This window comes from Notechis scutatus, chromosome 2 (genome assembly GCF_049901735.1).
Source record: "Notechis scutatus isolate UNSWTSFEM ecotype Mainland chromosome 2, rNotScu1.2, whole genome shotgun sequence".
NCBI lineage: Eukaryota > Metazoa > Chordata > Lepidosauria > Squamata > Elapidae > Notechis > Notechis scutatus.
The window spans coordinates 16,081,074-16,106,174 of NC_142010.1; the positions used below are offsets into that span (position 1 = coordinate 16,081,074).

The 25,101-nt window shown below is 42.6% G+C and overlaps 1 long non-coding RNA gene and 1 pseudogene across 2 annotated transcripts in view; one reads left to right on the forward strand and one right to left on the reverse strand.

The window, feature by feature from the left end:
• Positions 1-25,101, forward strand: part of LOC148131833 (uncharacterized) — a 501,829-nt gene that overhangs the window by 362,616 nt on the left and 114,112 nt on the right. The window lies entirely within an intron of this gene.
• On the reverse strand, positions 943-19,654 carry LOC113431858 (uncharacterized; annotated as a pseudogene). The gene is made up of 8 exons (XR_015747159.1): positions 19,097-19,654; positions 18,747-18,861; positions 18,575-18,642; positions 16,416-16,545; positions 6,517-8,048; positions 6,128-6,230; positions 5,859-6,069; positions 943-5,403 (listed from the first exon to the last, which is right to left on the reverse strand). The product of XR_015747159.1 is annotated as an uncharacterized LOC113431858 (transcript).

Genomic DNA, 25,101 nt, shown 5'->3' on the forward strand with positions numbered 1-25,101 from the left:
TCAGGGTTCCAAGTAACACCCCCAACACAATCAACACTCCAAGGCAGGCATCTTCCATTTATTAGAGATGTCATCTTGGCACATCAGGGGAAAACGCAAATCTGAAAGCCCTGCGTTTTCCCCATCCCAAAGTTAAATCAAAGTTCCTTCCCCTCCAAGCACACATGCGTCACATGGCCCAATCGAGTCACTGTGCCAACTTCAGTTAACTTCCAGGCATGCTTCCCCAGATGCTGGCAAGATGTCCTTCACTCCCAAGGAATGTTCCCGAGGAGTCCCTTTGGCTTGCAACTGGAACTGTTTTAATAACCTGTATTCTTTCACATCCCAGCTCTTCATCCAGGTAGACTCTGACAAAGGGTATCTATTCCAGTGGACTAAATATTGCAAGCAACCCTGGTGTAACCTGGAGTCCAATATTTTCTTAACCTCATAGTGGGTCTCACCCTGTACCACATGTGGTTTAGGGGCTGCCCTGTTCCTCAGTCTGTGAGCTAACTCCAGGCTTTAAGCTGCTATGGAAAACTGGATGCACTTTACCTAGCAGGCATGGAAAACTAAGTTGTACTGTCACTGGGTTAATTACTTTCACTATTAAGAATGGCCCTAGAAACTTAGGTCCCAGTTTCTTGCTGGGCAATTTTAGCTTACCGTATTTTGTTGACAGGGATACATGATCTCCCACCTGGAATGGGGGCTGGAGTGATTGGTGCTTATCCGCCTGTTTTTTGTATGCCTTTGCCACCTCAGCCAGGGCTCATGTCGTATTCTCCCAACCCAGTCTAAACAATTCCATTCACTCTGCCAGGGTCATGGATGATGGTGGCTCTCAAGGCAGCTCAGGCATGGGAACAAAGTCCATGCTGTTAGTGACCTGGAAGGGGGGCAGTCCAGTGCTATTATGCATTGAGTTATTGTAAGCCACCTCTGCAAGTCCGCCCAGTTGTTTTGCTGCTATACCATCTCAAGTACTGCTCTATCATGGCATTTGCACATTCCGCAGCTCCATTAGTACTTGGATGAAAAGCTGAGCTAAGCCCCTGGGTCGATCCTATGGACTTTAGGAACTCCCCCCAGAACTTTGCTGTGAACTGAACTCCTCAAGATGACCTTGAGGAGCACGCCTCGCAACCGGTATACTTACTTTATAAACATCCTGGCTAATTTCCTGACAGAGGGTAACCACAAGCAGGCAGGGAAATAGGCTTGCTTCGAGAATAAGTCAATCACAGTCCAAATGACTGTATTCCCTCCACTCCCTGGGAGATCAACTGTAAATTTCCTCCCAGGGCCGGCAGGAGTCAGGGACTTGTTGGAGAAGCTCGGGGGGCTTCCCCAGTCTCACCTTTATGGCTGCACATATAGTACAACTCTTAACGTAATTTTCTACATCTGCCTTCATCTTGGGCCACCAGAATTGCCTTCTGGTTAAGTGGAGGGTCTTTTGGAATCTGAAGTGGCTGGCCAACTGGGAGTCATGGCTGTGCTGTAGGATCTGGAGTCTCAAGCTGGCAGGGGCATACAGTTTGGACCCTTTCCAGGCCAATTCCTCTCTTAGGTCCCAGTTCTCACCAAACCACTGGACAGCTACAAGTGCAGACTTCAATGCTGCTGTCATTTGATCCCCTCAGGGGTCATCCCGACATCTAGTTTGACCCTGGTGGTGACTTGAACTACCTGCTGGGAAGGGGGAATGATCATGTGCACGACCTCCTCTTACAAACTGTTGAACTGTGACTTTCTTGACAAGGCATCTGCGAGCAGGTTTTCTCCCCCCGTGATACATTTTAGCTCAAAGTTGAACCACTTAAAATACTGCACCCAGTGGAGTTTTCAGGAGGTCTTTAGCACCTCAAGGTTCTTATGGTCCATCCAAACATCAAAACTCAGTTTACTCCCCTCCATGAAGTGCTGCCAGGAGGAAGGCCCATCTTACTGCATAGATTTTCTTTTCCCATACTGCCCACCACCTTTTGGTGTCCGTGAGCTTCTTGGACACATAGGCGCAGGGCTAGAGTTGGTGCTGGGAGTGCTTTTGCAAGAGCACTGCTGCTACGGTTATGTCGCCAGTATTGGCTTGTATGATGAACGGCCACTCAGGGTTGGGCTGCTGAAGAATGGGATCTTCTGCAAAGAGCTTTTTTAGTTTTTTTAACGCTCTCTGGCAGTCCAGTGACCAAACCAATGGTTGGCTCGGCCCCTCCTGTTTTCACCAGCTGCATCAGGGGCAAGGCTACCTGCGCAAAAGATGGAGTGAATTGTCTGCAAAAGTTGGCAAACCCCAGAAAGCTCTGGAGGTGCTTGCAGGTGCGTGGGGGGTTGCCAGACCAGCACTGCTTTTACTTTTCCTGGATCCATCTCGATTATTTGGTTTGACACTCTGTAGCCCAAATAGTCCAGGGCAGTCTTAAGAAACCCGTATTTTGACAGCTTTGCATAGAGTTTTGCGGCCAAGATATTTTTCAGAACTTGCTGTACCAGCTTCATGTGTTCTTCTAGCATCTCGCTGAATATAAGAATGTCATTCAGAGAAACTGGGACCCGCTTATACAGGTGCTCATGCAGCATCTCATTGATTAGGTGCATGAAGACGGCAGGAGCTCCCCGTAGTTCAAACGGCATCACTTTGAACGGGAAGCTGCCTAACAGGCAGTTGAAGGCGGTCTTCCATTCATCCCCTTCCCTGATTCATATCAGGCAATATGTTTCTCTCAGGTCTAGTTTTGTGACCACTTTGCCCTTCAACAGGTGACTTGCTGTGGCGATGCCCAAGACAGAGTCCATTTCCCTGGGACCCAGCCAGCCCAGGGTAATATGCCCATGGTGAGGATCCTTGCCACCCCAGTAGGTGGTGTGGATGGCCAGATGGGCTCACCAATTGATGACAGAGCAGCGGGCTTTGCTGTAGACCTGGCCAAGACTGCCAACAGCACTAGGAGAGGGCTAGCCAACTGAGCTGCTGTAGTTGGAACCACGGCAGGGTGGGAACATCAAAGTAGGCCAATTCAGGATCACTCTGGGTGTTTCAGATCTGCATAGTTGTCTTATGCCCTTGATGCTCATCTGGCTCAACCTCTCTGGGAGGTTCTCAATCATCTGGCCGGGAAAAGCAGTCCAATATCTCCATTTCCCAGATTAATCTAGCTCAGGTGTCAGCAACCCGTGGCTCCAGAGCTGCAGGTGGCTATTTCATCCCTGTTATGCCTCCCTGTTGGATGATCCCATCACTGGCTGGCCCCGCCCCTTGCCCTCCCCTCCCAGTCAATCCTCAAACGGCCTGAGAACGTAAGGGCGATGGCAGGGGATGGAGACTCACTCCATATTCCAGAATGGGAGCAAAGCACCCCTGTACTTGCCTCATCTCTTGCTGGGTCTCACGGGTGCTTCTTCTGGTCCTTGTTGGTACTGCGTGCATCAACAAGGGCCGGAAGAAGCAACTGCAAGACCCCACAAGAGATGAAGCACCAGAGAATCAGAATCAGAGAGAGAGAGAGAGAAGAAAGTAAGGAAGAAAAAAGACAAAGGAAGGAGGGAGGGAGGAAAGAAAGGGGAAGAGTGAGCAAGAGAAAGCACAGGATCAAATTGTGGGATGCAAAGGAGTCTTTGAGGGTGGAACGTTGATAAGCATGGATTTCTCTGCCTTCTGCATTCCACCCCACGCTGAAGTGAACCAAGTGGGCCAGGGTCTCCCTTCCTGCTCAGTGCCTCCACTGAGTTCAGCTCCAAAATTTGGCTCACACGACCCTCCAGACTCCATCCCACCTGCTGCGGCACTCGCCTACACCTGGATGGCTAAGCCGGGTGGCGCACCGCCTGCCTTCCCTCCCAGAGCAGGGAGGCGCACCCACCCACTGGCCTCTACCCACTTAATTTTCCTCACTATAAGGAAATTCCAGGTTGCTTCTCTCCATTATTAGTTTCCATTGTTTCTTGTCTTGCCCTCTAATGCTTTGGAAAATAAATTGAACCACTCCTCTTTGTGGCAGTCTCTCAAACGCTAGAACATTGCTATCATGTCATTCCTAATCCTTCTTTTCTCTAGACTAGCCAAACCAAAATCCAAGGTCCCACTCACAGTTACTGTTTTCGAGCCAGGTTTCATGTAATCTAATTTTCTTGCTCAGGTTTAAAATCTTACTTTTCTCCACATTAAATTTCTTTTTGTCAGATTCAACCTTGTCTCATTTGGATCAAAAAGGCACAATATGCATACACATGCAAATCTATAGACATGGTGGGGCAGGGGTTAGAATGCAGTACTACAGGCTAATTGATTCTGACAGGCTCATGGTTGATTCATCCTTTCGTCCTTCTGGGGTTGGTAAAATAGGATCCAGATTACTGGGAAAAATATGCTGACTTTGCAAACTGCTCAGAGTGCAGTGAAGCATTGTGGAGTGGTATATAAGTCTAGGTGGAATTCTTATTGCTATCGTTTCTCCCGAGCGTGGATCCTTTTATGACTATTAAGACTATGATTCCGAGCAAAGCTCTTTCCACATTCCATGCATTTTTATGGCTTCTCTCCTGTGTGGATTTTGTTATGGAAAGTAAGATCATAGCTCCGAGCAAATGTTTTCTCACAATTCATGCATTTATATGGTTTCTCTCCTGTGTGGATCTTTTTGTGGATATTAAGCCTACTGCTAAGAGCAAAGGTCTTTCCACACTCCATGCATTTATATAGTTTCTCTTCTGTGTGGAGCTTGTTGTGGGTAGTAAGAACATTCCGACGAGTAAAGGCCTTTCCACACTGCCTGCATTTGTATGGCTTCTCCCCTGTGTGGATCATCTTATGGGAAATAATATGACCTCTTTGAGCAAAAGTCTTTCCACACTCTATGCATTTATATGGTTTCTCTTCTGTGTGGATCAATTCATGGCAAGCAAGATAATTGCATTGAGCAAAGGTTTTCCCACACTCCGTGCATTTATATGGTTTCTCTCCTGTGTGGAGCTTTTTGTGGATAGTAAATGTACTGCTCAGAGCAAAGCTCTTTCCACACTCCATACATATATATGGTTTCTCTCCTGTGTGGAGCTTTTTGTGGATAGTAAGTCCATTGCTATGAGTAAAGGTTTTTCCACACTCCACACATTTATATCGTTTCTCTCCTGCGTGGACCCTTTTATGGGAAATAAGATGACCTCTTTGAGCAAAAGTCTTTCCACATTCCATACATTTAAATGGCTTTCCCCCTGTGTGGACCATTTTGTGGATACTAAGTCCACTGCTATGAGTAAAGGTTTTTCCACATTCCATGTATTTATACGGTTTCTCTCCTGAGTGGACCTTTTTATGGGAAATAAGATGACATCTTTGAGCAAAAGTCTTTCCACACTCCATGCATTTAAATGGCTTTTCCCCTGTGTGGACCATTTTGTGGACAGTTAGTGTTCTGTCTTTTATAATTACTGGCTGAATGTATAGACAGACAGGCAAACTCTACAGATTCTTCCATACAAAGTTTCTTTATTGGATTATACAGTATTAGGCATCCTCAAGGTAACTCATGGTTATGTCGAGATCCATCTAATGTCCAATTCTTTGCATAGCTGAATTCATAGTGTAAAAAGAGAGTTCTCTTCATCCCATAACGATAGAATGGAGGGAACCAGCATGCTGCTGGGTCCAGGCAAGGAAAGGGAACAAAGGGCCTCCCCCAACCCAACCAAGGGTCAATTCAGTGACCAATCAGGATTACAGATGTGACCACATGAAATGGACTACATTTCCCATGATGCCTTAACTACATTTACCATGATGCATTCCCTTAAGGGGACAGCTCCCAATTCTAACTTAACTATCTCAATTCCCATTACTATATGCTGTCTGGACAGCACAGTAAGCCTACTGCTCAGAGCAAAGGTCTTTCCATGCTCCATGCATTTATATGGTTTCTCTCCCGAGTGGATCATCTTATGGGAAATAAGATGACCACGTTGAGCACAGGTCTTTCCACTGCATACATTTATATGGTTTCTCTCCTGTATGGATCATTGTGTGGTTTCCAAGTCCACCACTCTGAGCAAAGGTCTTTCCACAATCCATGCATTTATATGGTTTCTCTCATGGGGAGCCTTATATGTGAAATTAGATTACTATATGTTCTGAACCTGTTACCACATTCTCTGCATTTGTATAGCTCCTCCCCAGTATGAATCCTTTCATGGGAAGTAAGTTGCCCATTTGTTCTAAAACATTTTCCACATTGCAAACATTTATAAGGCTTCTCTTTTGTGTGAATCACTTTGTAAAATGTAAGGAAATTATTTTCAAGAGAAAGCAATAATGTTCCATTGTAATTTTGTCCATTGTATCTTCTTATACCATCTTCTCCTTTATTTTGGGTTAATTGGTGTTCATTTACATGTAATTTAGATTTGATTAGATTCATACTTTTCACAATATATTTTTCCTTATTTTCTCTTGTTGGGCAAGAAAGTCTTGCATCAGAGCATCAGTGGAAGAGGAGCTTTCCAGATTCCAATTATTTAATTGGTTTCTCTCGTGGCTTTCAAATTCTCTCCAGTGTGGGTCCTTCTATGGGAAGTAAGAATGTGGCTCTTAGTAAAAGTCTTTCCACACTCCATGCATGTATATGGCTTTTCCCCTGTGTGGATCACCTTATGGGAAATTAGATTACCTTTTTGAGCAAAAGTCTTTCCACACTCCATGCATTTATAGGGCTTCTCCCCAGTGTGGATCATCTTATGGCAAAGAAGAGTACTATTTCGAGTAAAGGTCTTTCCACACTCCATGCATTTAAATGGCTTTTCCCCAGTGTGGATCCTTTTGTGGTTTCTGAGGTCACTGCTCTGAACAAAGGCCTTTCCACACTCCATGCATTTATACGGCCTCTCCCCTGTGTGGATCATTTTGTGGATAGTAAGTCCATTACTATGAGCAAAGGTCTTTCCACACTCCATGCATTTATATGGTTTTTCCCCAGTGTGAGTCCTTCTATGGGCAGTAAGATTGCTGCTCTGAGTAAAGGTCTTTCCACACTCCATGCATTTATACGGCCTCTCCCCTGTGTGGATCATCTTATGGGAAATAAGATGGTCTCTCCGAGCAAAGGTCTTTCCACACTCCAGGCATTTATATGGCCTCTCCCCAGTGTGGATCTTAATATGACAAAGAAGAGTACTACTTCGAGCAAAGGTCTTTCCACACTCCATGCATTTAAATGGCTTTTCCCCAGTGTGGGTCCTTTTGTGGTTTCTGAGGTCAATGCTCTGAGCAAAGGTCTTTCCACACTCCATGCATTTATACGGCCTCTCCCCTGTGTGGATCATTTTGTGGGTAGTAAGTCCATTACTATGAGCAAAGGTCTTTCCACACTCCATGCATTTATATGGTTTTTCCCCAGTGTGGGTCCTTCTATGGGAAGTAAGAATGTTGCTCTTAGCAAAGGACTTTCCACACTCCATGCATTTATATGGCCTCTCTCCTGTGTGGATCACCTTATGGGAAATAAGATGACCTTTGCGAGCGAAGGTCTTTCCACACTCCATGCATTTATACGGCTTCTCCCCAGTGTGGATCATCTTATGGGAAATAAGATGACCTTTTTGAGCAAAGGTCTTTCCACACTCCATACATTTAAATGGCTTTTCCCCAGTGTGGATCCTTTTGTGGATTCTGAGGACACTGCTCTGAGCAAAGCCCTTTCCACACTCCATGCATTTATATGGCTTTTCTCCTGAGTGGATCCTTTTATGGAAAATAAGATTACTATATCTTCTGAACCTTTTTATAGCATCTTCTCCTTTGTTTTGGATTAAATAGTGTTTGTTGACATGTAATTTAGCTTTAATTAGCTTCACACATTTTCCAATATATTTTTTCCTTATTTTCTCTTGTTGGGCGTGAAAGTCTTGCATCGGAGCATCAGTGGAAGATGAGCTTTTCTGATTCCAATTATTTGACCGGTTTCTCTCATGGCTTTCTAATTCCATTTGAATTCCAAATTTCTCTGCTCCATCATTAGCATTGATCCCTTGGGACAGTTCACAGGAATTTTGATTGTCCTGCCTGTTATTACCTTCAAAGGAAAAGAGAAGTGAAAATGATTAACAATGTTAGAAGAAAAAAATCAAACTGTAGAAAGTCAACAAATTTTCTTTTGAACTTTTCTGAAATTCCATTATGTTGTATTTTGCATCCCTACAGTGCTGTGATATAGACATGATGATTTCTATATTCATGAGTCATGAAACTTTGAAAATATCTAGAAAATATCTCTTTCTTTACAATTATTTATATATATGCAAATCTCACTCAAAGTCAGTTTTGAGTTAAGGAATAATCAGAAGTAATCCGGGGAAACATCCAAGGAGGAATTAGGAGAAAACTTAAGATTTATTGGGGTGGGTTAAGGCTAGTTCACTGTCCCAGAGCCTCATCGGCTTTCAAGGGCTCTTCTCAGTTCACAGGGAATAGTCCCTAAACTACTTTAGTGCGTGATCACACAAGATCAGTAGTGCAAGATCTCATGTTACTGATCTCTCGCTATAGTACTTTAGGACTATGTTCTCTACGAACTGAGGACTGCATGAGATCTGGGCAAAAGTGTTTAAAACCAAAGACCCCTGACCTCTGTTTGCAAAGCCTTTTGACCTGGATCTCATGCAGGCCTCAGTTAGCAGAGAATAGAGGACTAAAGTATATAGTGCGAGATTTTGCAGGATCAGTAGCATGAGATTTCACACTAGTGATCTCGCATGATCTCTCACTAGTTTAGGCCTCTGGTTTCTGCAAATGCATCAAGGCAGGCAAAGGAACCAATGGCTTACTACATTTTCGTAAGTTTAGTCTCAGGGTGGGAGGGGTCTGTAGATATTTTCACAGCCCTCTTTCTGGTTTGTGTAGTATACAGGTCTTCAGTGGAAAGCAGGTTGGTAGCAATTGTTTTTTCTGCAGTTCTAATTGTCCATTGAAGTCTGTGTCTCTCTTGTTGCAAAGCAAACCAGACAGTTATAGAGGCGCAGATGACAGACTCAATAATTCCTCTGTAGAAGTGTATCAGTAGCTCCTTGGGCAGTCTTTCTGAGTTGGCGCAGAAAGAACATTCTTTATTGTGCTTTTTTGATGATGTTTTTGATCTTAGGTGTTCTTATTAAGTCTTAAGATATTATAGAACCTAGAAACTTGAAGGTTTTATCTATCATAGATACTAATCTATATTGATACTGTATGATCTAGTATTGTAAGAGGCAGTAGTGTAGGAGGATTTCTCCTAAAATCTACCATTATTTCTATAGTTTTGAGTGTTTTTAGTTCAAGTTCTGGTCTCACGACAAGGCTAGTTGTTCAACCTCCCATTTGTAAGCAGATTCGTCATTATCTCGAATGAGACCGATCACTGTTGTATCATCTGCAAACTTCAGTACTTTAACAGAGGGATATTTTGAGATGTAGTCCTTGGTGTAGAGAGAAGTAAAGAGAGCACATAGCCCTGCTGTGCTAATTGTACAGGTATCTGATGTGATTTTGTCTAGCTTCACTTGCTGCTTCCTGCCTGTTAGAAAGCTTATGATCCACTTACAAGTATGGTCAGGCACAGCTAGTTGATTTAGTTTAGTTCAAAGAATGAACCAAGGTTTGTTGTTACTGTATATTCGCAGGTTTCTGGTCAGCACACATATGACGTTACAGTATCTGTGAGTTCATCCAAATCTGCAGAGGTATCTTCGAAAACATTCCAATCAATGCAGTCAAGGCAAGCCTGTAGCGTCAGCTTTGCTAAACCCAACGTATTAGCGAATGAACGTACATTAATCAGAAAGAGTGAAGTAAGGAGTTTTTATTCCACTTTTTCCTAGTCAATTCAAAATCCTTCTCACTTACCCTTTCTACGCATCCATCCTCCTTTTGTTTGTTTATCCATTGTTCATAGAAAGTTGCTTCTTCCTGTATTAGAATCTCTTCTGCATTTGTAAAGAGGATGGGTGGTGTACAGGGGTGGGATTCAACTGGTGTAATAACCGGTCCGGTGAGCACTGAGCATGCGTGCACAGTGTTTAAAAATCACCTTCTCCTACAAGTAATCACCTTCTCCTGCTGATGCACAGCAATGAGCTGTGCCGCACAAAGCAGCTGAGGTTGAAAAAGCAGGGAATAAAGGACATCCTAGAGCCCGGGCGGCCGGGTGGGCCGAACAGAAGAACAGAAGATCGTCGCAGCGAACCAGTTTGGTCTCAGCTGATCTTCGGAGGTAACGGTTCGGTAGAACCGGGCCAAACCGGTAGAATCCCACCTCTGGAGGTGCAGTCACAGAAAACCTGCCCATTAGCATTTCGCAGAGGTTGCAGATTTAAGACTTGGTGAAATGCTTAACTTAAGGAGTTAAGGCGCCATCTTGAGGAGTTAATGACAACAATGACAACACATTCATCTCACATGACCTCCAGAGCAGCAGATTTAACAGATAATCAGAGTTGGAAGGGACCTTGTAGGTCATCTACTGCAACCCCCCGCCCAAGAGGGAGACCCTACACCATTTCTGACAAATGGCAGTCCAATCTCTTCTTGAAAATCTCAAGTGATGGCGCTCCCACAACTTCCAAGGGCAACTTCTGTTCCATTGGTTGATTGTTCTCACTGTCAGAAAGTTTCTCCTTATTTCCAGGTTAAATCTTTCCTTGTTCAGTTTCCATCCATTATTCCTTGTCTGGCCTAGAGGCGCTTTAGAAAATAGCTTGACCCCTTCCTCCCTGTGGCAGCCCCTCAAATATTGGGAGACCGCTATCATGTCTACCCTTCTTTTTACTAGACTAGCCAAGCCCAGTTCCTGCACTCGTTTGTTGTATGTTTTAGCCTCCAGTCCCCTAATCATCCCGGTTGCTCTTCTCTGTACTTTTTCCAGAGTCTCAACATCTTTTTTATAATGTGGTGAACAAAATTGGATGCAGTACTCTAGGTGTGGTTTTATTAAGGCTTTATAGAGTGGTATTAGTACTTTCCTTGATCTTGATTGTGTCCCTCTGTTAATAGTTACCAACTGGTGGGCCGCGAGAAAATTTTGGTGGGCCGCAGAGAAATGTCACCCCCAGAGAACGCCCAAAGCAATTAATCCAGGCTGCGCAGAAACACAAGGCTGCATCGCTCACATGGCCCGTGGGAACCCTCTCTACCCACTCACTTCTTACCTGGCAAACTTGCCTCTTAAGTTGCTATTTTTCCTTTTTTTTCTGACCATCAGCTGTTCTGCTGTGCTGGGAGATTTAGATTAGCTAGAAAGCAGGAAATGGTTGGATTTCTTGCTTTCTAGCTAGTCTTTAGATCTTCGGCTCTACTTTTAAGCACAGTCGAACCTCCTTTAGGACTGAAGTTTCTATTATTCAGTGCAGACTCACAGCAAGCAAATTTTATGTGACAGACTGAGCTAGCCGATGGCAGATAGATAGATTTCTGAATGAATCTGTGATTCTGTGAGCAACTCAATCTGTCTGCCTGCTTTACCTGATTTTGGGTAAAAGTTGCTCTTTTTTTTATAAAAAATTCAATATTTATATAAATATTTATAATATTTACATACAAGCCATGTCCAGCCAGTTACATGACCAATAAGCCACACCCACAAATTAGACCACGGCCACAGAACCGGTTAGTGGTCCCTGGAATTTAAAATTATGAGTTTAGTGGTCCCTGAGGTCCAAAAGGTTGACGACCCCTGCTCCAGAGCACACATAAAAGCACACCGCATTCTTTTCAGCCTCCACAAATAAGTTCAAATAGAAATTGAAAAATACAGATAAGAAATGGCACAGAAAGCATTTAAGCGAAGAGACATTGACTCTTTGCTTCCTTGGAGTGCGAGAAGGCCAGATCCTTTCCTTCTCCCTCCAAGGAGACAATATCTGATTACCGTATATACTCGAGTATAAGTCGACCCGAATATAAGCAGAGGCCCCTAATTTTACCACAAAAAACTGGGAAAACTTATTGACTCGAGTATAAGCCTAGGGTGGGAAATGCAGCAGCTACTGGTAAATTTCAAAAATAAAAATAGAACCAATAAAATTACATTAATTGAGGCATCAGTAGGTTAAATGTTTTTGAATATTTATTTCAAAGAAAAACAGTAAACTAGCTCTGTAAGTGGAAAAGAGAGTCAACAAAACCAATATGGTATCAACAATAACTTTAAAAGTACAAAAACCTTAGCTCAATCAGCATCCAAGCTAAAACACAAGAGTTAAAATCCTTCAAAACTGGATTCCTCATCATCATCTGTATGTCCAAACAGAGCTTCAACTTTATCTGGTGTGAGGCTATCAGCATAGACATTGTCGTCATCATTTAGTTCGCAGTCATCACCATCACTGCTGTCGTTCTCATACAAAGCGCTGTCTTCACTGCCATCCATAGCATTACTAATCCCACATTTCTTGAAGGCACGTTGCACCATGTCCTCTGGAATCTCTTCCCATGCATCACGAACCCACTTTGCTATTAATTCTATGTCGGGCTTCATCAGATTTCCAACTTTTGTCAATCGGACTTGACTAGATGACATCCATTCATGCCACATTTTTCGCACACGGTCTTTGAAAGTTTTGTTTAAACACACATCTAGGGGGTGCAATACAGATGTAAGCCCATCTGGAATAACGGCCAAAGTAACTTGAGAAGACTTTGCCAATTTTTTTATGTCATCAGATGTGTGGGTTCTGAACATATCCCAAACTAGCAATGATGGTTTTTTCTTTAAGGCTGTTCCTGGACGTCCGTTCCAAATTTCTTCCAGCCATTTTTTTGTTCCGTCATCATCCATCCAGCCTTTAATATGTGCACGCACTGTAATTTGTGGTGGGAATTTGACCTTTTTAGGCAAGGTCTTTCTTTTAAAAATAATGACAGGCCGCAGCTTAGTTCCATTAGCCAAACATGACAGAACGACTGTGAAATGGTTTTTTTCATTTCCTGTGGTTCTGAGTAAAATAGTTTTTTCTCCCAAACTTGCCACAGTTCTGTTGCTAGGAAGATCAAAGGTCATAGGTGTTTCACCCATATTCCCAATATCTCCCAGGTCAAAGTTATGGATCCTTCTTTGTTTTATGATGAATGAATGGAATGACATCACTTTCTCATCAAGGTCTTTTGGCAACTTCTGTGAAATCTTTGTTCTTTGCCGCAAACGTAAGGCATGTCTATTCATAAAGCGGGTACACCATCCTGCTGACACAACAAAATTTTTAATGCCTGGTGCTTTTAATTTGTCATCTTTAGCCATTTGAAGGGCACGTAAGCGAATTCCCATACGTGTCATGGAGTAACCATTTTGACGACACTCCATAACCCGTTTATGCAATTCAGCCTCTAGAGCTTCATATGAAGGCTTTAAACCACGTCGAGCTTTTTTTGCCTTTGGAATCTTTTCCAAGTCAGCTTTCATTTTCCGCCACTCCCTCACTTGTTTTTCGTCAACACAAAATTCCCTACTTGCAATACTGTTATTGCTCTCTTCTGCTCTTGACACAACCTTAAGTTTGAAACCAGCTTCGTATGACCTGCGTTTTTGTTTTGGTCCAGGATTAGACGTATTGGGATCCATTTCTAACAGGATAAAAAAAAAAGACTTTGAAAACTTTTGAACAATACGCATGCACTAGGCTGTGCTGTGTTGAAAGCCTGCTACAGTACCGGTACTTCTTCTATTTGCTCTCTGTTTGCAAGCCGTCTGGCTCTTTCCACACCTCCGCATCCCTGGAAACCTCTCCCCCCCCCCGCCCCATGCCACCCCCGTCTTCTTCCCTTCTCCTGCCTTCCCCTGCCTCGCAAGGTAGGTAGCCAAGCCGCTGTTCGGCTCGTCCGGCCAGCCAGCCAGCCCGCCCGACTGCCGCAGGGATGATTTGCCACCGTGGGAATTGGCTACCTCTCCAGCTCGACTCCCTCCCAACAATTCGGCCATGCATTTTATTTTTATTTTTTTCTTTCTTTCTTTTTTTGCATGCCTTGAGAAACACAACTTCCTTCTCCCACCCACCCAAAAGAAGAAGATTGTGACTCTGAAAGATTCTCTCATATTATTTGTGGACAAAAGTGGATATTCATTCAGGCTAGAGTGCTTTAAAATGTAAATGAGGTTAGTTTCACACACACTCATGCACATCGTTTCGCTTTCCATAAACTATTTTTTTAGTGCATGACAGATGAAGTGCGCGACAGATGAAAATCCTCTTAGGAAACTTTAGATCTTAACTGGCATTACATTTAAAATCAAACATGTTCACATCCTTAACGTCTCAATTTTTTTCCATGGCAAAGTGTTTCCCAAATAATAATCCATAGAAAATTCTCACCCACCTGCATTGACCAAATAAAATAAATACTAATATTTTGAACATGGAGAGAGCTGTATACCTATCTGCCATTTAGCTGCCCAAAATGAGAAGCCAGCCTGGGGGAGGGGAAGGAAACTCATACCACAAACATGAGATTCTACCCAATGACTCTTGCTAAAGTGCATGATAATTATCTAATTAAAACTTTCACTAGGACAGTTGAGAATAAGTTTGATGTTCACAATTTCCTCTTTGAAAGAGACCAGTAAATAGGGAACAAGAAGATGAAGAAAAAGAAGTGTGTTTTTTCACACTTTTCACACTGGAGTGAACAAAAATGGCATCATAGGAACAGGCTTATTCTTAGTCCAAAGGTTTGTTTCTGATTTCTTCCCTGATTTAAGGGAAATTTGGGAAACGATCTCACTATCATGAAAGGTTTAATTGATTCACTAACCCAAAAGAAGAAGATGATGATGACAGTGGGAGGCAGGAGTCACTCTCTCCCTTGCAAGCCCCCCAGTGCCCGGGGCTGGCGAAAAAAGAAAGAGCTGTTCTTATGATCTCTCTCTCTCTCTCTCTCCCCGAAATAGTCAAGCCCTTTCCAGCATGCGCGATCCACCGCCGCCGCTTTGCACCTTGCAAATGCAAAAACCACGGAGGGCTCCGGGATTTTGTTTTTGCAAAGAGCAGGGCGAGCAAAGAAGAGCAGCCAGCCAGCAACATGCTACCAGTAGTCCAAATTAACAGCACTGCTTATTGAGTCGGAGCCCTCCGTGGTTTTTGCATTTGCAAGGTGCAAAGCGGCAGCGGCGGATCGCGCGTGCTGGAAAGGGCTTGACTGTATTCTGGTAAGAGAGAGAGAGAGAGAGAGTCATAAGAACGGCTCTGCTTCAGCCAGCCCCGGCACTGCTTGCAGGAGAGAGTGACTCCTGCCTCGCTGTCATCATCTTCTTTTTGGGTTAGTGAATCAATTAATTTGGGAAATGATCTCACTATCATGAAAGGTTTAATTGATTCACTAACCCAAAAGAAGAAGATGATGATGACAGCGGGAGGCAGGAGTCACTCTCTCCCTTGCAAACCCCCCAGCGCCCGGGGCTGGCGAAAAAAGCAAGAGCTGTTCTTATGATCTCTCTCTCTCTCTCCCCGGAATAGTCAAGCCCTTTCCAGCATGCGCGATCCACCACCGCCGCTTTGCACCTTGCAAATGCAAAATCCACGGAGGGCTTCGGGATTTTGTTTTTGCAAAGAGCAGGGCGAGCAAAGAGCAGCCAGCCAGCAACCTGCTACCGGTAGTCCAAATTAACAGCGCTGCTTATTGAGTCGGAGGTGGGGGGGGAGGTAGGAATTAGGGGGAGAGGGGACGCCTTGGAAACCATGCAAGAACTTTTCTGCTTCCGATTACCCCCATGCTTACAAGTTGCAAAGGAAACACAGAAGCAGGAAAGCGGCTGTCCAGCTCCGGAGCTCCACACCATTTTTTTTTCAGAGGGAATCTGTCACTCAAGTATAAGCCGAGGGGGTTTTTTTCAGCACAAAAAATGTGCTGAAAAACTCGGCTTATACTCGACTATATACGGTAGTTATTTTTTAAATAAAGAAATAACTTTTATGTCTCTTCTTCAACTCTCTGATTGGGGACTAAAAAACTTACTCAGAGAGACCACATTCCTATGGTTTTCAAGCATGACTTCCGAATGCAGTTGCTTCTTCCTGTATCACAGTAGAATCTCTTCTGCGTTTGTAAAGGGGATGGGTAGGTGTAGTCACAGAAAGCCTGCCCATTAGCATTGAGGAGTTAATGCGCCATATTTAGGAGTTAATGAGAACAATGACAGCACAATCCTCTCGCATAATCTCCAGAGGACACATAAAAGCACACCTCATTCTTTTCAGCCTCCACCCATAAGTTCAAATAAAAATTGTAAAATACAGATAAGAAATGGCACATCTAAGCGAAGAGACATTAACTCTTTCCTTCCTTAGAGTATGAGAAGGCCAGATCCTATCCTTCTCCCTCCCAGGAGACGATATGTGATTAGTAATTTTTTTAAAAATGAAAAATTGTCAGAATAATCTGTCTGCTTGAACTCTCTGATTGGGGACTAAAAAACTCTTACCCAGAGAGAACACGTTCCTATGGTTTTCAAGCATGACATCCGAATGCAGCGCTTTCTGGTCAGAATCCAACTGAGACCATTCATCCTCAGAGAAATGCACAGCCACCTCCTCAAAGGACACAAGACTCACCTGAACACAGAAAAAAGAACAGAACAGGATGATTCAGAAGAACTGTTCATCTTCAACAATGATTTAGATAAGAAGATAGAAGAGGAACTCATCAAATTTGCAGACAAGACCTAATTGATAGGAATAGCAAAAATCCAGAAAATAGTCTCGAGATATAGAAGGATCAACACATTGGGCGGCATCTAACAAAATGAAATTCAGAAGTGAGAAATGTAAGGTTCTACATTTAGGAGAGAAAAACCAAATGCACAGGCATAGAACAGGTGGTACCTAGTTCAACAGTAGTAAGTGCAACAGGGATTGTGAAGTCCTAGTGGACAATCACTTAAACATGAGCCAGCATTGTGTTACAGTGGCCACACAACACAATCATAGGATGCATTAAAAAGGGATAGAATTAAGATCACATGAAGTGTTAGTATCACTTTGTAATGCCTTTGTAAGACCACACTAACAATCTTGCATCCAGTTTTGGTCACCACTGTTAAAAAGATCTTGAGCCTCTAGAAAGAGTGCAGAGGAGAGCAACACAAATTATTAGTGGACTGGAGGCTAAAACTTATAAAGAACAGTTGCTGGAATTGGGTACATCTAGTTTAATGAACAGAAGGACTAGGGGGGTGACATGATAGCAGTGTTCCATGAAGCAATGGATGGAAACTATTCAAGGAGAGAAGCAACCTAAAACTAAAGAGAAATATCCTGAGAGTGGAAGCAATTAATCAGTGGAATGACTTGCCTCCAGAAATTGTGGGTGCTCCAACACTGGAGGTGTTTCAGAAAAAAATGGACAGCCATGAATCTGAAATGATATAGGGCTTCCTGTCTGAGCAGGGGGTTGGACTAGAAGACCTCCAAGATCCCTACCAACTCTGTCATTCCGTTCCATTGATCCCAAATTCCCAAAGCCCAAGATATGCACAATTAAATGTCTGTGCATCACATAAATCCTAATTTTAGGTGAGAAAATGGTCAAATCTGAAAATTTCTTTGACTGAAGTAATATTTGGGGCAAGTTTTATCAAGTTGATTCTGCAAAACCTTTAGTGCCGTTCAGTAAAGTAATCCCACTTCTGGATCAGCTGATCTCGCACTCTGTCTATCATCTATTGATCTCATGGTCTCAGCCATTGGCTAAATGGGAGAAAACAAAGAGGAGAAAATTCCCTGCGAAGGTCCTTTCTCAGCCTTTGCAAAACGGGAATGTTTGATCTCCTAATTCAGACACAAATGAGAAGATTGGAAATTATTTTGTATCCCAAAGTACCTTGATTACATGCTCTATGTGGCCACTCTTTTTGGATTTTAATAGTCTGCTTTCTTTTTTTAATTTGCTTATTTTTTGAACTACAGGTTATAAACAAGGCTTTTTAAAAATGTTAATGTGGCAATGTGAACATATAGTTACTTTTCATTAGCCTTGCAAAATTACAAGTCAAAGAATTACAAGAAGAATGGGTGTCTCGCAGTTACTGCCACTGTGATATGTTTATTCATACTTCCTGAAGAACGTTAAAAAAATTACTTCTTGTAAACGCATATTATTTATTTTATTTATTTATTGGAATTTGTCAAACAAAAATGAGAACAAAAATAAGAGAATAAAAATACAATGACAGGGATGATAGGCACGTCAGTATACTTAAGCACGTCCCCTATTCTGACCACTTAACTATGAAGTGAGGTACATGGAAGTCAATTTGTGACTGAAACTCTGAAAATTTGTAGCTGAGACAACGGAATCAGGTAGGGCATTCCAGACAGTTGGGTGGGGGTGATCTTTGAAAACATTTCCTAAACAGAATCTGAGGGCAGAAATGACAAACCATCATGTCCCAGTAATATTCTACACAGGAAGCTATGCTGATTGAGACCAACTTGAACCTACTATTGTGCTTTCTATGTTACTCAGGAACACCAAAATAATCCAATCCAAACAAGGAGGGAAAATAAAAGGAGACAGCACTCTGCACATTTCCTTCAATTCCTGAAGGGGGAACACAAATCTAATAAGTTTTCCCTTTCTTACTTGATTTGGAGGTTCAACAGCTCTTTGAGGTCCACCAGAAAAACCAGAAAACTTCATTCTTTGTTTCTCTGTAAGGAATAAATGATTTCAAAATGCATAATTAACAAAATAGAGGAGGTATTCTATAGAAGAGAAGAGATAGCAAAGATAAGACAGATGGATCTTCAATTACCTCCTGAGGTGTCCCGACTTGGATCTTCCCAAGGCAACCTCTTGAAAAGTAGCTCCTGAGGGGGATTTGATGGGTTCTTCTTTCCCTCTGGATCTCTCATCTCCACAGTGCAGCACTTCAAATCAGAGGAAGAAAAAAAGAAGCAGAATTAATGTATGTCAAACAAAATAAAGTGGATTCTTATATCCAGAACACAACCTCAAAGCCCCCAATATCCATCAGTGAGGTTGAGTGAGAAAACAATGTCCTACAAGAACTTGTGGACGATCACCACGTATAAATGCCAGAGAAGTTTGGGAAGTATTCAAACACATTCTCTATTCCCATTTGAGCTCCCTAAAGTGCCTCACCTCCAACTCAACCTGCTCCTTCTGCTCCTCCGCCTGGCTCAGGAGGAAGCCTTCCGCCAGGGCCACCGCCTGGGAGCTGGTCTCTGCTCCACATTCCCGCACCCAACTCTCCATCTCTGGGGGTAGAAGGAACAGGAGCTGCTCCAGAACAACCAGGTCCAGCATCTGGGCTTTGGTGTGCTTTTCTGGACTCAGCCATCGCCTACAAAAGTTGTGGAGTTGACTGCAAAGTCCTCGGGGACCCTCAGCTTCCTGGTATCGGAGGCTCCTGAAGTTCCAGGCTTGAATTTTTGAGAACCTGGTTGTGTCCTCCATCATGCACTCGATCCAGGATTGAATTCGGAAGAGGGCTGGGCATGTATCTCTCTCCCTTCTCAGCCTCTCTTTGCATGGGAAGAGCCCACCCCACCCCCCACTACGCCTGGATCCCTCCCCTGCAAGTCTCTCCTGCAGCCTTTTCACCTCCATAGGAGCTCCAAGGGTTAAGGAGAGCAAATGCTAATGTTATAGAGAGGCAAAGCCCAGGGATGTCCCTCCCTTCTCAGCCTCCTCTGGAAAGCCAGCCGAAACCTTCGCCCTCCAGTGGCCAAAAAGAAAAGCGCCTGTTCCCTTCTCATATCAGAGGGCGCCCCCTGGTGCAATCTGAATCATTTGAATCAGAATAGAGCTGGAAGGGTAGAAAGGGAGCTTTTTCAATGTGGAAAAGGAAGAAGGAGGCTGTCCTATCCCCTCATTTTCTTGCTTTTTAACATTAAACCTCATCTCAGCTGGCTGTGAGACAAGGTAGAAGCCAAAAGAGAGATTTTGAAAGCTTAAAGGCCTTGAAGGTGGGGTTTCAGCTGACAGTTGCTGAACCTGAGGCAAAAGGCAGCCAGGGCCTACAGATGGGGATTTGAGGGCGTTTTCTTCAAAATATCTCTTGTGTAAAAAGTCTTTTGCTTGATATGCTGGTGCCTCTGTTGTAAAGGAAGCCAGTATACAAAGAAAGATGCACACATTAACTCTCTGGAAAAATACCACTGAAAATTAGAAATCAGATGTAAGGTGATTGTTTTGGGGGATCCTTCCTTCCTTCCTTCCTTCCTTCCTTCCTTCCTTCCTTCCTTCCTTCCTTCCTCCCTCCCTCCCTCCCTCCCTCTCTCCCTCTCTCCCTCTCTCCCTTCTTTCTGTAGCACCCAACCCTCTCTTAGAAGAATGAAATATCCTAGGAACTATTAAAAAGACAGAATATTTCCCCTAAAAAGAGTAGAAACTCAGAAGCAGAAACTCACCCCCACTTTTGTTAATGGGTGGGCCATTAAGGCCTGGCCCAGAATATTTTACATAATAAAGATCTCCAGGTAGCGCTATAGGAATTGCCTAAAGCCCTTTCATTACATCATCATCCAGCAAGGCTCAACCAAGCCTGGAACTCAGGTGAAGCCATGTGGTGCAGACAAAGCCTACAAAGTTAGCTAAAGGCCCCCAACCCTGGGAGTCTGGCAGCCAATGGGATACATTTCTTACACAGGAACAGGAAACACTAATGTGGGGCCCAACAGAGGGTATACAACTAAGGGTCTCTCAGCATCTCAGTCCTTCTCTTTTCCTTCACCTTGAAGCATGTGATCATTCTCCTTTAGAGCTCCAAGCCATGTGGTCCTGTCCACCATTAAACCATCTTTCCAAACAGCCTCCATGTTTCCAGTGTCTTTTTCCCCACTTGGAACTGAACCCAGAAAGATAATTCTTACAACACTTACTTTCTTACTTACCAAAGGTATTTTGTATCAAAAGACAACTGGAATTACTTAGTTTCTTCTTTGAAAAGGTTTCACTTCTCATCCAAGAAGCTTCTTCAGTTCTAACTGACTGGTGGAGAATGGAAGTATTTACGTTCTTTGCAGTGATCATCTGATTGTTAGCTCTCTGAGTAGCCTTTTGGATAATGCACCTTTAGGACAACGATGACCTGAATGAGTGAGAATCTCCATAGATCCATCCATCATCCTTCCTTCTTTTTCTTCTCAAATTTACACCTTACCTTCCTTCTGACCTGCAGCCATTGTGCACAGCATCCTGTTCTCAATATATCTAACAAGAGACACGAATACAAATGCACAATATAGTTCACCTTCATTGAACACTTTAATAATAAAACTTATGTTAGATCTTGTAGTTCATTTACAATACTTACTTTCCCCTCATAGACACAGGAGCACACAACCTAGACTGGTATAAGGACTGAGTAGGGGGTTGGGCTAAAAGACCTCTGAGGTCCCTTGGCCTCCTTTGAGTGTCTTGTACCTTGTATCTTTCATACATTTTCATTTGTGCTCTCAAATACATTGTCAGGTTTCCAAGAGATGAAATCCATTTAAAATGAAAAGAACAAATGTCATCTTCCAAAACAAATTCTTTTATTTAGGAAAGCATCAAATTGGCAAAGTCTGTGGTAATTCTGGATCTGACACAACCTGGAATTACCCCACAATATTAGAAGTTAGAAACAACCCCCAAAAGTCACATTCTCCAAGAGAAGTAATTCAACATTGCTTGATGACATAAATCTCCATCTCAAGGGGTTTCAGCATGGTCAGCTGTGTTCCCACAGGAAGAAGAATCTCCTAGCCTAAACAACTCTCTCTATCTCCACTCCTCCCCCCTTAGAAATGTGCCAAGCCCGAAACCCTTCCCCCATGACTGCCAAAGAGAAAGTAAGAAAAAGAAATATACTAAGCCTAACTAAAATGGCTACACATATGTCAATTTCGAGCTTGACATACATGACCCAAGCAACACAATATAGACATTTGAGCTAAAAAGTAAAATCAATACACAGGGAGCCAAAGTGGGGTCTACAGACTCAGAGAAAGTTCTTCAAGATGAAGTATGGATGAAAAAAACAATTCCATCGGAAAAGCTAATCAGGCACAGATGCCAGCTAAAAGCAAAAAAAGGGGGGGGGGCAGGAAGCAGAGGAGAAAAAAAACTTTCTGTCACAAAGAAAAACACTGCCACAGTACAATATCCAAGACTCTCTTGTCAAAATCCAAACAAATTTCTATAGAGCTCTTTTTCAAGGTCACTCTTTTCTTTCAACTCCAGACTCCAGCAACAGATAGTTTAACGGAAAAGCACCTGCAATAACATTATTTCATGCTCATCCCACTATCTTGTTAAAGCACATAAACAGACAGGCTGGAAAATCCTTGAAATAAAGTTCCAAGTTCCTTTATTCTCAAAAATGAAAAACACAGTAAAAAGAAACAATGTATTCAAGCCTCTGGGTGGCAGTGTTACTCTATATAAATATACAGTAAATATATACTGTATAATGAAGTAAAAAAGAGGGCCCTGAAAATATTTACAGACCCCTCACATCCCGGACATAAACTGTTTCAACTCCTTCCCCCAAATCGACTCTGCTAAACAAATAATTCCCTCAACACTGTTCATCTACTACAAAGTCTGCACTACTATTACTATTAATCTTCTCATCACTTCTTACCACCCATCCACCCCCACTTGTGATTGTTAGGACTGTAACTTTGTCACTTGTATCCTTACGACTTATATTGACTGTTTCCTAGTATGATTTGATTGCTGATTGTACCCTATGACTATCATTAAGTGTTGTACCTTATGATTGTTGACTCTTGACGAATGTATCTTTTCTTATGTATACTGAGAGTATTTACCCCAAGACAAATTCCTTGTGTGTCCAATCATACTTGGCCAATAAAGATTTCTATTCTATTCCATTCTATTCCATTCCATTCACCTCTTTCTTTATAGCCAGGACAAACAAACAAACAAAAACGTTGAAAAGTCCTTTTTTGAAATAGCACCAAATAAAACTACCCAGCAAAGTAAAATAAATAAATAAATAAATCCCCTCTATGGATTATATGGTTTCTCATCTCTGTGAATCTTTTGATGGGAAGTAAGGGATGCTCTGACTGAAACTCTTTCCATGCTCCAGGCCTTTATTATATGCTTGGCAAAGGCAGATGCAGCTGCTCCAAGCAGTCAAGAGAAACTCCCAAGTGGTCTCTCTGGTGCCTCTTCTAATGGGGAAACTGTCAGAGGAGACAGCTGGAAACAATGCATGGCCCCTTGATGAGGTGGGCTTTTGCTGCCCCAATTTTTCCCCTCTGCAAAATGCATCAGCTTCACAATGACCTCAAAATGGAACATCTGATCGGCTGTGCTACTGCCTTGTGTTGGAAGAGAGGACAGAGGGCATCTTGTCTGTAACTGGAGAAAAAATGGAATTGCAAAACAAAGAAAGGAAACTAATGAAAAAGGAATATGAATCTCAAATATTAAGAGAGAGAGAGGGAGAGAGAGGGAGGGAGGGAGGGAGGGAGGGAGGGAGAGATCATCATGAATAAACAGAGAAAAAGAAAATGAAAAAGCAAAATAAGAAGAGCTGAAGACTCCACTGGGATGTAAAGATTCGTCCATGGTTGGAGTCGATAATGACACACAAAAAGAGATTTGCTGCACTGGGCGAAACAAAGAATTTAAATGGAGAGAAAAGTGGTTAAAAATAAATTTTAAAAGAATGGAGTTAATTTGTTTTTTCTGTATGTATCTTTTCCTTTATTCTTCAGTTTGACCCAGAACCTTTTAATGAGCAATATTTGAAAAATAGCCTCAACCTAGCAGGAGCCTCTGAAACCCTGATATTTGTCCCTCACCCAATGACCTCCAAATATTTGTATATGTTGATTTCAGCAAGAGCTACTTTCCAGGTTTCTTAGACACCTATGCTCAACCATTGCTTTTTTGACCCTTCAAGCTTATGCACAAAGGTGTTAAAGAGATATTACTTCAAGCAGGCAAAGGCACAACTAATAATGTTGGCTAAAGTTCATTGAAAGCTTACAAAACCTTTCTAATATTTAATAATAAGCTAACAGATGGCCAAACTGGAAGGATGTCATAGCTTTGAAGTAAAAACTAGCCAAATTTCTCCTCATCCTAAACCTACTTGCACATGGAAAAGGCTCTAAGGCTGGGACATTAGACAACCAGCAGCAAGCTAGAGGGACATAGTAACTACCATGGTGACAAGTGCAACATTGCCATTGCTAAAGTTTTCTTTCTTGCATTATATAATGCGAAGCAGAGTGGAAAGGTGGATTGGGACAAGATTAAACAAAGGAAAACTCAAACTATAACAGGGGCTTTAGGACCAATTGCATTTTTCTCTGCAACTCTTGTTCTAGTGGATATATTCATCAGAGGGAGTTTCTTGAAATGATTAATCTTTTAATCTCCATTGGTTAACCTCCACTCATTTTTGCCTCAGAACCTCCTGAAGCTCTTTCCACATTAAATGCAGTTGTAAGGTTTCTCCCGAAGGTGGATCCTTTTATGGGAAGTAAGGGAAACATTATCATTGAAAACTTTCCACACTTTATGTATGTATGTGGTTTATCCCGTGTGGACCATCTTACGGGAAGTAAGTTGACCTCTTAGGACTAAAAGTCTTTCTACACTTGATGCATTTATGTGGCTACTCCCCATATGGATGTTACTATGGGAAGTAAGACCACCAGACCTTCCCACATTGCATGAATTTATATGGCTTCTTCACTGGGAAGTACTTCTCTTGGGAAGTAAGAGCTTATTTCCAAGAAAAAAAGCGAAAGTCCCAGTGTATTTTTTTCCATTGTCTCTGCTTATAGCACCCTCCTCTTTGTTTCAGATTGGAAATTGTTCATTTATAAGCAATTTAGCTTTGATTAGCTTTACACTTTTCCCAATACATTTCTTCCTTGTTTTCCCTTGCTGGACAAGGACTTGCACTGAAAGATCAATGGATGAACTCTCCCAGTTCCAATTATCCAGCTGCTCTCTCTCAAAATTTTCTTCTTCCATTTTTACTGTAGGTTTCTTTATCCTCTCTCCATGCTGGATCACATGGAATGGCTCTTCAGAATCTTCATTATAGTGTCTAAAGAAAAGAGAAATGAAAATGGTAACAGGGTTAGGGAAAAAGATCAAAGTGTAGA